We start from the raw sequence: 12,757 nt of genomic DNA on the forward strand, positions 1-12,757 counted from the left end.
AATCGACTTTTCCATGACCTGTGCAAGTTGGAACCATTGCCCCAGGCCGAACTCGTTAGGTCAGCTCCCCTCCCAGTGGCCGAGCAAGATAGCATCTAGGCTCAACAAGCCATAAAACCATTTCAGCGCGCACACCTGCCGTATCTTGCTCACATCTGTCTTTACTCTTTTGCTTCACTTACTTTATGATGGGGAGGTGCCTGTTTTATTGGGGGTCCACTGATATCTGATGAAATGTTGGGCCTTGCCGGGTGATTTGTTATGGGCAGCACGACGTGAAATATGTACGTCATTATGACTCTGCTTTTCTTTTGTAAACCAATAACTGTAAATGACAGACCACGGTTCGATCCCCGGCTCCGGCGGCAGGTTAGCCCAGCACCATGTGACTCTGGGCAATAGCTCGCTTAATCTTCCCGACGGCCCCCAGCGCCTAGAGACCCTTACGGGTGATTGTGCGCTTTACAAATGTGGACTTTACTTTACTTTATACTACAAATTCGAAGAATGTTTGCCTGAAGCTGAATATTCTGTATAAAGAGAGAAGCCTGACTTTGTAAATTCGAGCAGTCTCCTGAGAATATACTTCCCCGTGTTGTACTTCTAGGACACTTGTTACCTTGGTTGCAGCCAATAAACTAATCTTTGACTTCACCTAGAAGACTCTGAGTTTCTGTGGTCTGAATCAGGAAAAGGACTCGAGGTCTTTGGGTGTGTATTCCCTGACACCGCTGGGTTACCGGTTAAGTACCGGTTCTGAAAAACCCAGTACCTCAGTTGGAGGCAACTCAACACACTGCTATTCCAAATAAAGATAAGTGGTCGACAGCTGTAGAAAGAGAAATGTCTGCACCCCAGAGGATACACCTAAGAGATGCAACAAAGAAGACCATCTGCATTTTAGGCAGAGAGGTACACTATACAGTGATATATGAATGGTAGTGGCACCTAGTAAAGCTACATAGATTCCACCCACGAGTAGCCCACTTTTCTGGAGAAACTGTGACACACATGGTAATTTGGTGGTATTGTCCATACATAAAACCCTTTGGGCAAAATTCTGGGTTACCAATTCCCAACAATGTGTCAATATCGTATTAGAAACAACTAGCCAAACTGGACGACTATACCACAGGGGATAACATAACGTTAAACTTCTTGGGGTCAGCTAAAGTGACAACAGCTGCACACTGAAAAAAACTCACCCAATGACATGCTCGACTGTGGAAGATGATGGCGATGGAAAAGCATATCCATGAAATAAGTGAGATTCCTACAAATTTCCCAGGTCATACAGGAACCCAGGAACCTTTGGTGACATCTCTCTCAGAGGGCCTCCCATCTCTCACGCATCCACCTAGACCACAGTTCTTCAAACTGTGGGGCTCGCCCCCCTGGGGGGCGTGGATGGGTTCCCAGGGAGGCGCAAAGGCCTCTGCAAGCACATGTAAATGAAGACGCCTGGAAGTGCAGCGATGTTTATCTGCTGTATTTCCAGGCTGTCTTCATTTACACCGAAGCCCTCAGAGTTGCCATGGGGCCAGAGGTCAGTGGGGGCTGGGCGGGCAGTGTCTGGAGTCTTATTAAGACTCCAGCACAACCGAGTATTTCACAGGTCTTTAAAGACCATTTAAATACCTTCAGGAACTGGTTACCGAAGCGTAGTTTTTTTTCTTTTTCCTGGGCCCGACTCTACCTATTCCTTACAATTGTATTATAAATTTACTGCTGTAGGGAGGAAATGCATTTCATGAAAAGGAGTACAAAAAAGGGTTGCCAATAGAAAAAATGCCAGCCTTGTATGTTTAAAGATCCTGCAAAGACCCTGCTTTGACATTAAATAAAAAAGTATGTATTCATTTGTAGAGTAACTTTCTGTCTGTTCCTTTCATTTTCAGACATGAATCATTCAGGCAGCCCTAGAACACATTTAAAAGTGCTTTATATTTGCTTTTAAAAGAGTGCACAGATAAGTGCTGAAAATAGGGCTTTAGGTGAATGTTTATTTTTGTAATGTCTGCAACATCAAAATAATGAGCTGGCAACCCTAATCAGAAGACTGGAAGTTTGTAGCGGGATCAGCAAATTATTTATTTCACCCTCGATTCCCTGATTAATTCCATAATAGCAATAGTTTAACTTATATTTGAAACCCTACACCACATCAAAAACATGCCGATTAACTTCAAGTGTCTGATAATTCACCCTGCATTCAGACAACTCAGTGCTCATTCTCACCCTTCACTTTCACACTCACCCTGCACTCTCAGCACATAGTTAGGGTTTTCCCGCATTTGCCACATAATCCATCATCTGCAGCATAATTTTCAGATTTAAAAATGCAGCAACACATGTTACCTCGCAGTGGAAGGTCCTTTCTAAAGGTAGACTGGTCACCTTTCTGTTGCTATTGCTGTATGTGGGTGCTAATGTGGTACTTATGAGCGGCAATAAAGGCCAGGACAATGTTAACAAGTGTAAAAATAGCAAAATAATGCAGTAATGCTATCACAAAATATGCAACATAATTCGCCTTTGCTTGCTGCAGAATTGTCAACCATGCTGCATAATTCGGCATTCTCCAGCCGCATAATTCCAATGGCCCTGTTTATAGTGCTATGAGGTCCCAGACTGTAGCAGAAAGCACTGTGAATATGTAAGTCATTATTTTAAAACAGTATTTACATACTCTAAGCTAGGCTGCTGTAAAATGATGCAGTGATTGAGATAAAACAACTTCTTACAAAATATACTTTTTAGTAATAAGTAATCAAACTGTATCTAATGCAGACATTTTTGTAAGTTTTTCCACTATTCCAGATCCCAGCTGATAACTCCTTTACATTACATCTTAAAAAGAATAGATCTTTGCCACCATAAAGTTTTAAGCAGATCCACTGGAATTATTCAGCAGAAGAGGACAACATTATGTGGCAGGTTTGACTAAATTATGCGGCAAGAAAAGGTAAATTATGTGGCACAATGCGCCACATTGTGTGGTTAGCATTACTTCATTATTTTGTCATTTTAACTCACGGTAACGCTGTCAGGGGAAATATTTCACCTCATTAGTACCAGTTTAACACCCAAATACAGCAGAAAAGCAACTACAAGATTACCAGTCAATCTTTGGAAAGGGCCTTCCACTGCTCCAGACATGTTGCAAATGCACTAAACTGATAATTATGTGGAAAAAGCAGCTACTGCAGAAAAATCTCATAATTCCAGTGGCCCTGTCTTTAAGTGACTCAATCAATTAATGGCTGGTAAGAAGGCTGGTTTCTTTTTTAACTTTCTGCACTAGGCCACTCACTTTCAGGCACAGGCATCTCAAAGTCAGTATTAACCATTCAGGGGAAGTTTTTTTGTGAAAGCCAAGTCCATGGGGTGGCAGGTAGAAGGCCAGGAGGGTTGCATTCAGATGCAGAGCCCTAATCCTCTCTATCCTTTGGGCCTCACAGAAATGGTCTAGGAAAGCAGCAAGGTTCGAAGATATTGTCAAAGAGAAGGCCCAGAATAAGGAGCACTGTATGCAGACTCATTTTTATGTTTACAAATGGCCAGAGAACGCTTCTTCAGAGAGATACCCCAAAGAAGGTGACACTATAAGTGTTTTTGTTTTTTTTAAAGGGTCAATCATTAGTGAAGCTGGTACTGCTGCCAAGTGTGTAACTGCTGGTTATCATAAAGGAGCAGATGCAGCAGGACTAGGGGGCAGGAATTTGGGGGGCCCACTGCATGACAAGTATGACTGTCTACCTTTAAAAAAGGGGCATCAGAGCCTATTGTTCTTTCAAGCATTAGGACAGAGGTGATGATCCATCATGGTGGGGACGAGGTAAAAGAGGCAGAGGAGATAGCCTGCTACTCAGGACTGCAGTTATCATTAGTGCAGCAGGTATTGTTGCATTGGGGTCAAAGAGTAAGAGGGGCTCACAACACCCCAATTATAGGGAGTAGTTTGTTTGGGATATCTGTTTTTGTTTGATGCATTTGCTGTTTTATAAGTCTCATATTTGGGGCGGTTCATAAGCTATCGGAAAAGTATTCCTGAAATCATCTCATAAGCCCTGCTCCCTGCACGCAGCTATGTCCCTCCCGCTCCCACCAAAACCTCCCATAAAGTTTTGGAGGGGGGCCCGACCTCAAAACATTCTGCTTAGGGGGGGCTCAGAGTAAAAAGTTTGAAGACCTCTGACCTAGACTGAAGGCACTCAATCTCTTTACATACCGATTCCACTGGGGAGCACTCTGGCAGGGTGTATGCTTTAATCACACTGCCAGTGTAGTTGTAAAATTGCACCTTTGTCACTGGATGGCCCTCATCTTGATATCAACAACGTAGAATACACTGTGTATGTTTTCTAATATTGAAGAGGAACTGGTGAAGTAGTTGGGAGGGTCTGAAACGAAGGACGGGCAGATCTTTTGTTTTACTAATTGGGGAATGTTTTTCTTTTGATAAGAATTATGCAGAACGTCCTGTTGTGCCGAGACTCTACTTCAAAGTATATTGTGTAGTAACTATCCTCCTTCTATGGGAATATATTCCATATGCAAATGTTAGTTTAAATAGAAAATTCAATAAACTGTCTTGGTTAAAAATGCTCACTTTCCTGTGGCCATGAACAATACATACAACTCAGTGCTGCCGTGATTCGCAATAGCCAATGTTGACCTCTTCACACACCCACTGCTGCCTTGTCATGCACCACCACCGCTCCTATTAATTGCATCACACCTCTGCCTCCAGATGCATATGATCCTATTCTTTCTTGCTGCACCCGTTTATAGTTATTACTGTTGGAGTCAATGTACTGAACGGTGTGACATCGATGTTTGTAGGTGTGTGGCTCTGTGTGCCTATTGTATGTGTGGCTTCGTACTTGTATGTTCTGAATGCAATATACAAAAGGCAAACATTACAGGTGCCTGTTTCTACGACGTTTTGTACTATTTCTTATCCTGTTTCTATTGTGCGCACTTTGACAGATGTGTGCACTGGTCACACCGAGAAGAAACACGACGCTCAGTAGAATAAAGCGTGGTCAAACTGGAGTGCCAGGTTTAGAACGTTAGCAATTTAGACACATCCTCTCCCTTCTGCCCCAATAGTAAGGACTGTCCCTATAAAAACATCACATGGGACAACCAGTGCTGGCACAGACTGTGAACCAGCACGATTCTAGTTCAGGAACAGCAATGGACCAGAATTCAGGTTGGTTGCACTAAATCTTCCCGAATATGCCCCAGCGCCTGACACCACCACACATTCGAGGGTTCATGCACATTCAGTTCACTTTGATATTCAATAGTGCATCCTTAAGGCAGGCACTGTCCATTGCCCGACAATAATTAACTTTTTCTGTTCTAGTTGTCTGCCCGCTGGGAGCAGCTGGGTGTCAAATAGAGCAGCGGAGGTGGAACCTTCCTCTCAGATTCAGCAACAGACACAGGTACGTACACTTGAATGTCACTTCACAAGTTTCCAAGATATATACACACACTTAATATGTACTACCATCATTACCATCCAAGCCCAGTTTAGCATTTCAAAAATCAAACTTGCATTACAAAAATTAAGTTAAAAATCCACAAGGTCATGTTGACTGGAAATTTTCACATTGTAAAAGATCAATAAAATATTTTACAAAAACCACAAGTATTTAAAATTATACCATAAATGATACATGCAGATGTTTGCCGTATGCACATCAACCCTCTGAGCGATTTAAAGATTCAAAGCTATAACCAGATATTGCATACAGATCTATCGAGCAAGTGTTCTAACCACAGAGTTACCCCTATCAAACGAGTAACCTCACCTCCCTAAACTATCTTAACATTCAGTTTGTTGCTAGAGTAAATTCTTCCACCATTGGTGAGTGACATCCCTACCACGGCAGGTATTCAACAGCCCTGGTGGCAGACACACTGTCCATCTCGATTTGGTGTTTCCTCTGTGCTGCGTGTATGCCACACTCGCCGAGAATGCCTGTGTGTATGACCAGTGTCACAGACGCAGGTGCCAAGTGAGCAATCTGGAAAGTTTCCCTTTTTCTGGCCTTTGTACGTATACATTTATAGTGGAAAAGTACACACAGAAATACCACAATGCAAAGGGATGAACGTACGAACCGCACCAGGCACACAGCTACTCACTGAGATCTTTCATTTGCACTTATTTTCTGCCGCTTTTTTGCAGCGTGCCTTTCAAGATCATCCTGCACGTGTCGCTAAATCCGAAATAACTTAAACTATCCATACCAGATGCCTGCTGTTGCCAGCCCCAAACTGCTTCACGGGGTAAGAGCGGTCACTGCGAAATCCGCGCCGGTGTTGGTTCCCTTCAGCCAGTTAAAGAAACCATGCTCAGAGCCCTCTGCTGTTCCACTCAGTGTCAGACCCGTTCTTTCTACCGGCTTGTTTCCTGTTCTATGGGAAGACCCACAATGCCTTTCTCATCAATGTCACTTCCTGCTCTGGTTGGCAAATTTCAACCTTGACTTCACATTTGCCATCCTATTGTGTGGTTCAAGTGTCTCCCTCCGGCTCTTAATCTCAGAACGAAAAAGCTAGTTTGAATAAAAATATCGAATTGTTTCACCTCTCGTTTTACCAATGGAGTAAATATTGTGTTCGTTACGAACACTGTATTTTTATATTGTGTTCGTTACGAACACTGTATTTTTACGTGTTTCTTTGTATGTTAATATCGAATACGTCACATTTGGAATGAAATCTTGCGAGCAAAAATGCATTTGCTTCATAGTACAGCAGCATGAGCGGGAATTGCGTTACTAGTAAGGTTTGCCAACCATGTTAGAAAAATAATAGCCATTCGTTTACGTTTTTGCTATTCTGGAACTGTGGAGGTGGCAGATAAAAAATAATTTGTGAAACATCAGGATTTCTCTGGTTGCTGAATAATCATTCTGATACGATTTAGACGGCTAGACATTACTTTTTTTAAAACGGATTTCTTCATGTGTTTGCCGTTTTAGGTGTAGCTTTCAGAAGGGGGAAGTACATGGTTTCATTGTTTTTCTAATATTTTTACCAGCCTGGACTTAAAATACAGGTCGGATGCCAAGCCTAGCTCTATACAGGTCGTTTTTTCTTTCTTTGAATTCTGGGACTAAAAGTCTTTATTTATTACATTATAAAACCAAGACTACAAACCACAGAACTCAAAGAACAAGCATTGGCATAGCCAATAGGTCTCGCTTTTGGGACCTTATAAGTATTTAGTTATGCCGCCAATATCCTTGGTGCAACAACATCAACTGTTGCATGGCTAAACACTTATAAGGTCCCAAAGGCGAGACCTATTGGCTATGCCAATGCTTGTTCATTTATTTACTTGTGTCCTGAGGGTATTTAATCCTATTCTGAACTTTACTATTTATTATCGTTTTGATTTATCTACATCTCATTTATTTGGACCCAGTGCGCCTTTGAGACTTTACTACTTTATGAAAATGTCCAAGTAAAGCAAACCTTGCAACAAATGATGAGCTCTGTTTTTAACCACAGCTATATAATGATATATATTTACTTTTACATTATGCAGCTGTAAAATATTAGGAATTCAGGCGGTGAGAATCGAAGGCAAACGTGTTATGGTTTGTTGTCCGCCACTGACAGTCCCTCTGAGCCTCAGCGTGAGACATCGCTCTGGGAGGAGGAGCATCACTGTCATTACACGTTTCGGTAAAGTAGATGCATACAGGAAAACAAAGCGACCCAAATTAAGAAATGCATTAAATGCACAGTAGAAGCAGCCTGCAGTCTTAGGCGGGCTTCTGTGTTCCAACATTCCCTTGAATGACTTGAGAAGAGCTTTTACAATCTACAATGAGAGCTAGAGCATCAGAGAGTTGTGAGAACATGATATTGTTTTTTTAATAATCTTATCAATTCTGCAGACGTCGTCATTCTTGCACGTTTCCAAAATGAAAACCAATACTGCTCATCCATTATCAGCGCCTATCAGTGGTGGCCTGACAGGGACGACCCGCAAACCCAGGTGCACCATGTCAGAAACGCTTGTGCTTTTGGGGCACATCCAAAACTTTATTCTCTTCATAAAAAAAATCCCACGTGTATACGAAGAAATTCCAGGAGTACTCCGAGGCCCAAAAAGTACTGTGGCGGAATATACACAAGGTGAAATATTCCACATAATGTGCATTAATACATCTGTAAGCATATTTTTTCTCTAAAGGAACTTTTTTGTTCTGGTTAAAACCCTTCACCACACATCCCAATCAAATGTGGAGTGTTCCCTCGCCTTTCACACACCGAGAAGACACTCACCCTTTCTTTCGGGAGCACCGCCTTTGTTTGAGTTTTCAGTGCAGCAAACTATTTGCAAATTGTGTATTGTTCATGAATACCATTAACCCACCAGTATGTGGGGGTTCACTGTACTTGGCAGAACACATGTAACTTTACACTCGATATTGCCGCCCCTACTTCTACATTGAAGAATGCGGAAACGCCACCACATTTTTTTCCCCTGATATATGTCATCTGGGGGATAAAATTACATCAACACATAACTCTCGTAAACTGCTTTCTGCGCATAGGAGTCCATCCAGGCTCCAGAAGCGATGGAGATAACTTTCTAGATGACACCATTCAGCCTGAGTGGTCTTGGTGAGTCATGCTTCAGCCCTAGGAATGATACCTCGGTGTTATCAGAATGACAGCTGTACACAGACACTCATTCGTTCATTCAATGAACTTTCAGAAAGCCAAAAAGGTATAAGTAATTCATGATCGAGGAATATTTATTTCGGGCAAATCTCATATAACATGAAAAGTATATGCTATTTAAATAAATTCATATGTATACAGTATAACGCAGGGCTAACTGCAACATGTACACCAGCCAATGCGCCATGACCTTTGTTAACCTTAATTAGGGTGAAAAGAAAAACCAAAGAAAGTTAAATCTAATTCATTAGAGCAGCCTTCTTTAACTTAAACTTTCGCTATTGCATTTCAAACCTCGATGCGCTATAGACGGCGTCTCCGAAATGACTGAAAACACTGATAAATCTGTTTGTTGCGAGCTGGAGCAGAACTGTTTATTTGGAGCATTTAAAGCCGGCCCTTTTCAGGTGGTCATTTCACTGCAGGAAACGTACACGTAGCGTTCTAATCAATACAAGCTGGTCACAGACCGCCACAAGCCCTCCTGCACCACTGTTTAATGTTTATCAGACCTAGTGGGCTGCAGGCAAAGATGGTGCGGTTCACAGCTGTGCAAGGATTTAATTGGCTGTGTTCCCATGATGTGTTTTAAAGTGGAGATGCTCACATCAAATACCAACGAGCGCAAAGTATGGTCCTTTCACTGCAGGAAACGTACACGTAGCGCTCTAATCAATACAAGCTGGTCACAGAAGGCCAGAAGCCCTCCTGCACCACTGTTTAATGTTTATCAGACCGAGTGGGCTGCAGGCGCAGATGGCGCGGTTCACGGCTGTGCAAGGATTTAATTGACTGTGTTCCCATGATGTATTTTACAGTGGAGAAGCTCACAGCAAATACCAACAAGCGCATAGTATGTAGTTTACATATACTGGCGACCCTCAAGGCTGAACAGGCAACGTCTCAGCTTCATTTGCACAGGAGAAAAGGACAATGAAATATTGGCCTATGTGAGTCAGGAGTTTTAAATGTCCAAGGCAGCAGTATGAGAACCAGAGGGAAGATTATACGGACATAAACAAAAATAAAAATGTAACGCGGCCGCGTGGCCGTGAAAGCAAAAGTGATCACGTGATGCGGCAGCGCGGCCGTCAAAGCAAAAATGATCGCGATCAGTGATCGCGGGGACGCGCTCTGGGGTGGGGGAGGGGTGCAGCGAGTCACACTGTAAGGAGACCTAAAAAAAGGACGCGAGTGGTGCTCGCGTGGGCAATGGGAAAAGTGAAAGCAGGCTGGGGAGTGGTGTGCGATGTGCGTGCACCATGACGAGAAAGGAAAGCCATATGGCGCATCTGCTCGTCATTGTGCGCATAACTGCACGCTCTAGGCCAGCCAGCTTTTGGTAGGACTTTTAATAGCCCATTTTCTAAATTTCTCGCAGGGTAGCACATGCGCTGGCTCAGGCGAGACCTACAAAAATAACACTGGAGCAGCTTACTATGCATGCACTTGGGAAACTTGGTAGCTATGTAATTTGCATAAGCAAAGCACAATCACATCGTATGAAGTTATAGGAAGTGAAGTCACAACTTACTAGATTCTTATTTCCAAAGGGAATGGGTTATTTTCCCCTTTCCTTACCTACAATGGCCACCTTCTTAGGCAGTTACCTAAACTTCACCAACGTGAAGCTTGCAATCTCAGTGGTGGCTCTCAATAAGTTCAAGATGTACAACAACAAGGCTGGGATTGTGTAGCCCATGTGCATTCAAACGGTTTCAAAGCAGTTGGCAGGTATGTGCCAGTCTTGAGGGAAATTACTTAGGAGGTGATTGGGTTGCCACAGGGAACACTGGCACACATGGCTATAGCTGTATAAGGAAAACTCTTTAACACCTGAAAAGCTAAAGAATGCACACAAGTTCAACAGTTTAAAAATGACCCAAACCTTTTTTTATTTCTTTTTTCACACCTAAATACTCATGTCTTTCTTGAAATTATCACTGCATTGATTTAGGTCTGCAGCCCTGCGAGAGAATTGCTGCAATGACATCATCAGTATGACGTCTTGGTCGATATTGCCTAATTGTGAAGATCAGGTTTTCACCAGTGCTGTTTGTAAAACTATCGTTCAGCACTTGCCCCAGAGAAAACATAAGAAACAGGGCCGTTCTTAGAAGATGTATCTGTTAGAATAAAAGTGCATACGAGACCTAGGGCATGAAAACAAAATAAAAAGGGTCAAGAAAGAGAGATGCTGGTTTCGAGGGAAGTTAAAGATCTGTGAGAATAGCGGGAGGAAGAAGGGGGTATGAGAAGGATTTTTGAGGCAAAGCTGGATTTGGGAGAATGTAGGGGAGTGTGTGAGAGAGAAATGGGACGCTTTAGTGAGAGGTACGTGTTAGAAAGTAGATAGTGCGTGTGGCCGAGGTTGGTAAGAGCAGGTTAAAAGAGAAAGGAGGATATTAGAATGGTGTGAGAAGGCAGTAATAGAAGAAGGGGGTAAGTATGTTTTAATAAAAGTATTAGGATGCGGAAAGTGAGGAAGAGGGTCAGGTGTGTGTTTGCAGTAATTCAGTGGAAAGTGTGGCAGAAGATTTCATTAGGATGTCAGAATATGGAGATAGATGTGGCATGTGAAAAGAACTATTAGAAGGAGGTTAGTGGAAGATATACAAAAAAAGTCCATTGGGGTTGTGAGAATTTGAGGGTTTGGAGTGCCTGCATGTAAGAGGAGGATGTGTGATGACAACTTTTTGGAACAGGAAAGTGGGAGATTTTGAAAATAAAACCGGTGGAATGTATTTACCTCATTGACTTCTACTGAAGCAGAGATAATTGTAGGCAGAAGACATCTAAATGAAAGCCATTTTTGGCTTTAGAATCGGGGTTCTCTAGCCTGAATCGGGTGTGGTGGCATGCTTGCTTCTGTCACTCCTTTACCAGAATAGTGGGACCTTGAAATACTGTGTTTGAGGTTAATTGATTCAGAAGCGTTGTACATGGTTTCCAGTACTGTTGACTGTTAAATGCAGGTGTCATCATAGGTCAGGGCTAAGGTACCTTGGCAAACTAACTTTGAAAATACCGTTTTGGCATCCCACACCAGGGGCATACCTTATCCAGTGCACGTTTATTCTGACCTGCAACAGGAACCGCTATCCCAGTACTAAGGCATCCACAGGCTTGACTTGCACCCCAGAGTGTCATGAACAATCCCCTACTCTAACAGCAAAAGTGAAGGATGCCTATCGGCCTGTCGAGCGCGTAGCTGGATCAGTCTAATACAATGACGAGTTCTTTATGGCCCTCTTCTGCTTGCATGCTTGCAGACAACAGTTGACTAGCAGACAAAGGATGAAAATTGAGTAAAAAGGACAAAGTCAGAGAAGCACAAATGGAATGAGTTGGTAATGTAGAGAAAAGGGGAAAAAGTAAGGAGGAGTGAAAATGAAAGAAAGGATGTGAAAATGGAAAAAAGGAAAGACTGAAGCGGAAAAAACAAAGGTAGAAGAAAGGAGGAATAGTGAAGGAAGGAAAGAATGGTGGAGAGAGAGTGGACAAGGAAAAAAGGAAGGGTGAACACATCGAGGGTTAAAGGAAGGAAGAAAGGATGGGTCCAAGAGTAAAGGAAGCTCTTCTAGGAAGGGCTGGGCTTCACTCTCACAGTGCTATTAGGTATATGGTTCAAAGAGGACTGTTTTAATGTTCTTGCTACTCCCTTGGTGCACTCTGATCTGACATCCTGGTTCAAATACAAGCACAGGACTCTCAAATGCCACTTCGCATTGACCTGAAACATGCACAACAGCATCCTTGGATGACTCTCTCTCTTTGTGCTATGTAAAAAGTCTGTTCCCTCCCACCTTGTAGATAGAAAATTACTTACGTACAACTTGGACTTTTTTGTCACTGAGACTTGGTTCCATGAGGGGTTCATCCCAGACTTGGTGAATACAATCCATGAAGCCTGCAGACACATAAATTATCATTAAATAACAACTTAATTGTGAAACTGAGTACATCAGGGGAGCCAACAGAATAAGAGGTGCTTACCTGCCATTGCTTAATCATCTGATATTAGGTTTACATTCAT

The 12,757-nt window shown here is 42.6% G+C and overlaps 1 protein-coding gene across 1 annotated transcript in view; it reads right to left on the minus strand.

Moving 5' to 3' along the window:
* SLC25A14 (solute carrier family 25 member 14) overlaps positions 1-6,437 on the minus strand; it is a 189,055-nt gene extending 182,618 nt beyond the window's left edge. Inside the window, exon 1 of the mRNA XM_078688358.1 lies at positions 6,268-6,437. The gene's annotated coding sequence lies outside the window, so the exon portion shown is untranslated. The remainder of the gene's footprint in view (positions 1-6,267) is intronic.
* Positions 6,438-12,757: the final 6,320 nt, after the last annotated feature.

Source organism: Lissotriton helveticus, chromosome 4_1 (genome assembly GCF_964261635.1).
Source record: "Lissotriton helveticus chromosome 4_1, aLisHel1.1, whole genome shotgun sequence".
In the NCBI taxonomy this organism is placed as follows: Eukaryota; Metazoa; Chordata; class Amphibia; order Caudata; family Salamandridae; genus Lissotriton; species Lissotriton helveticus.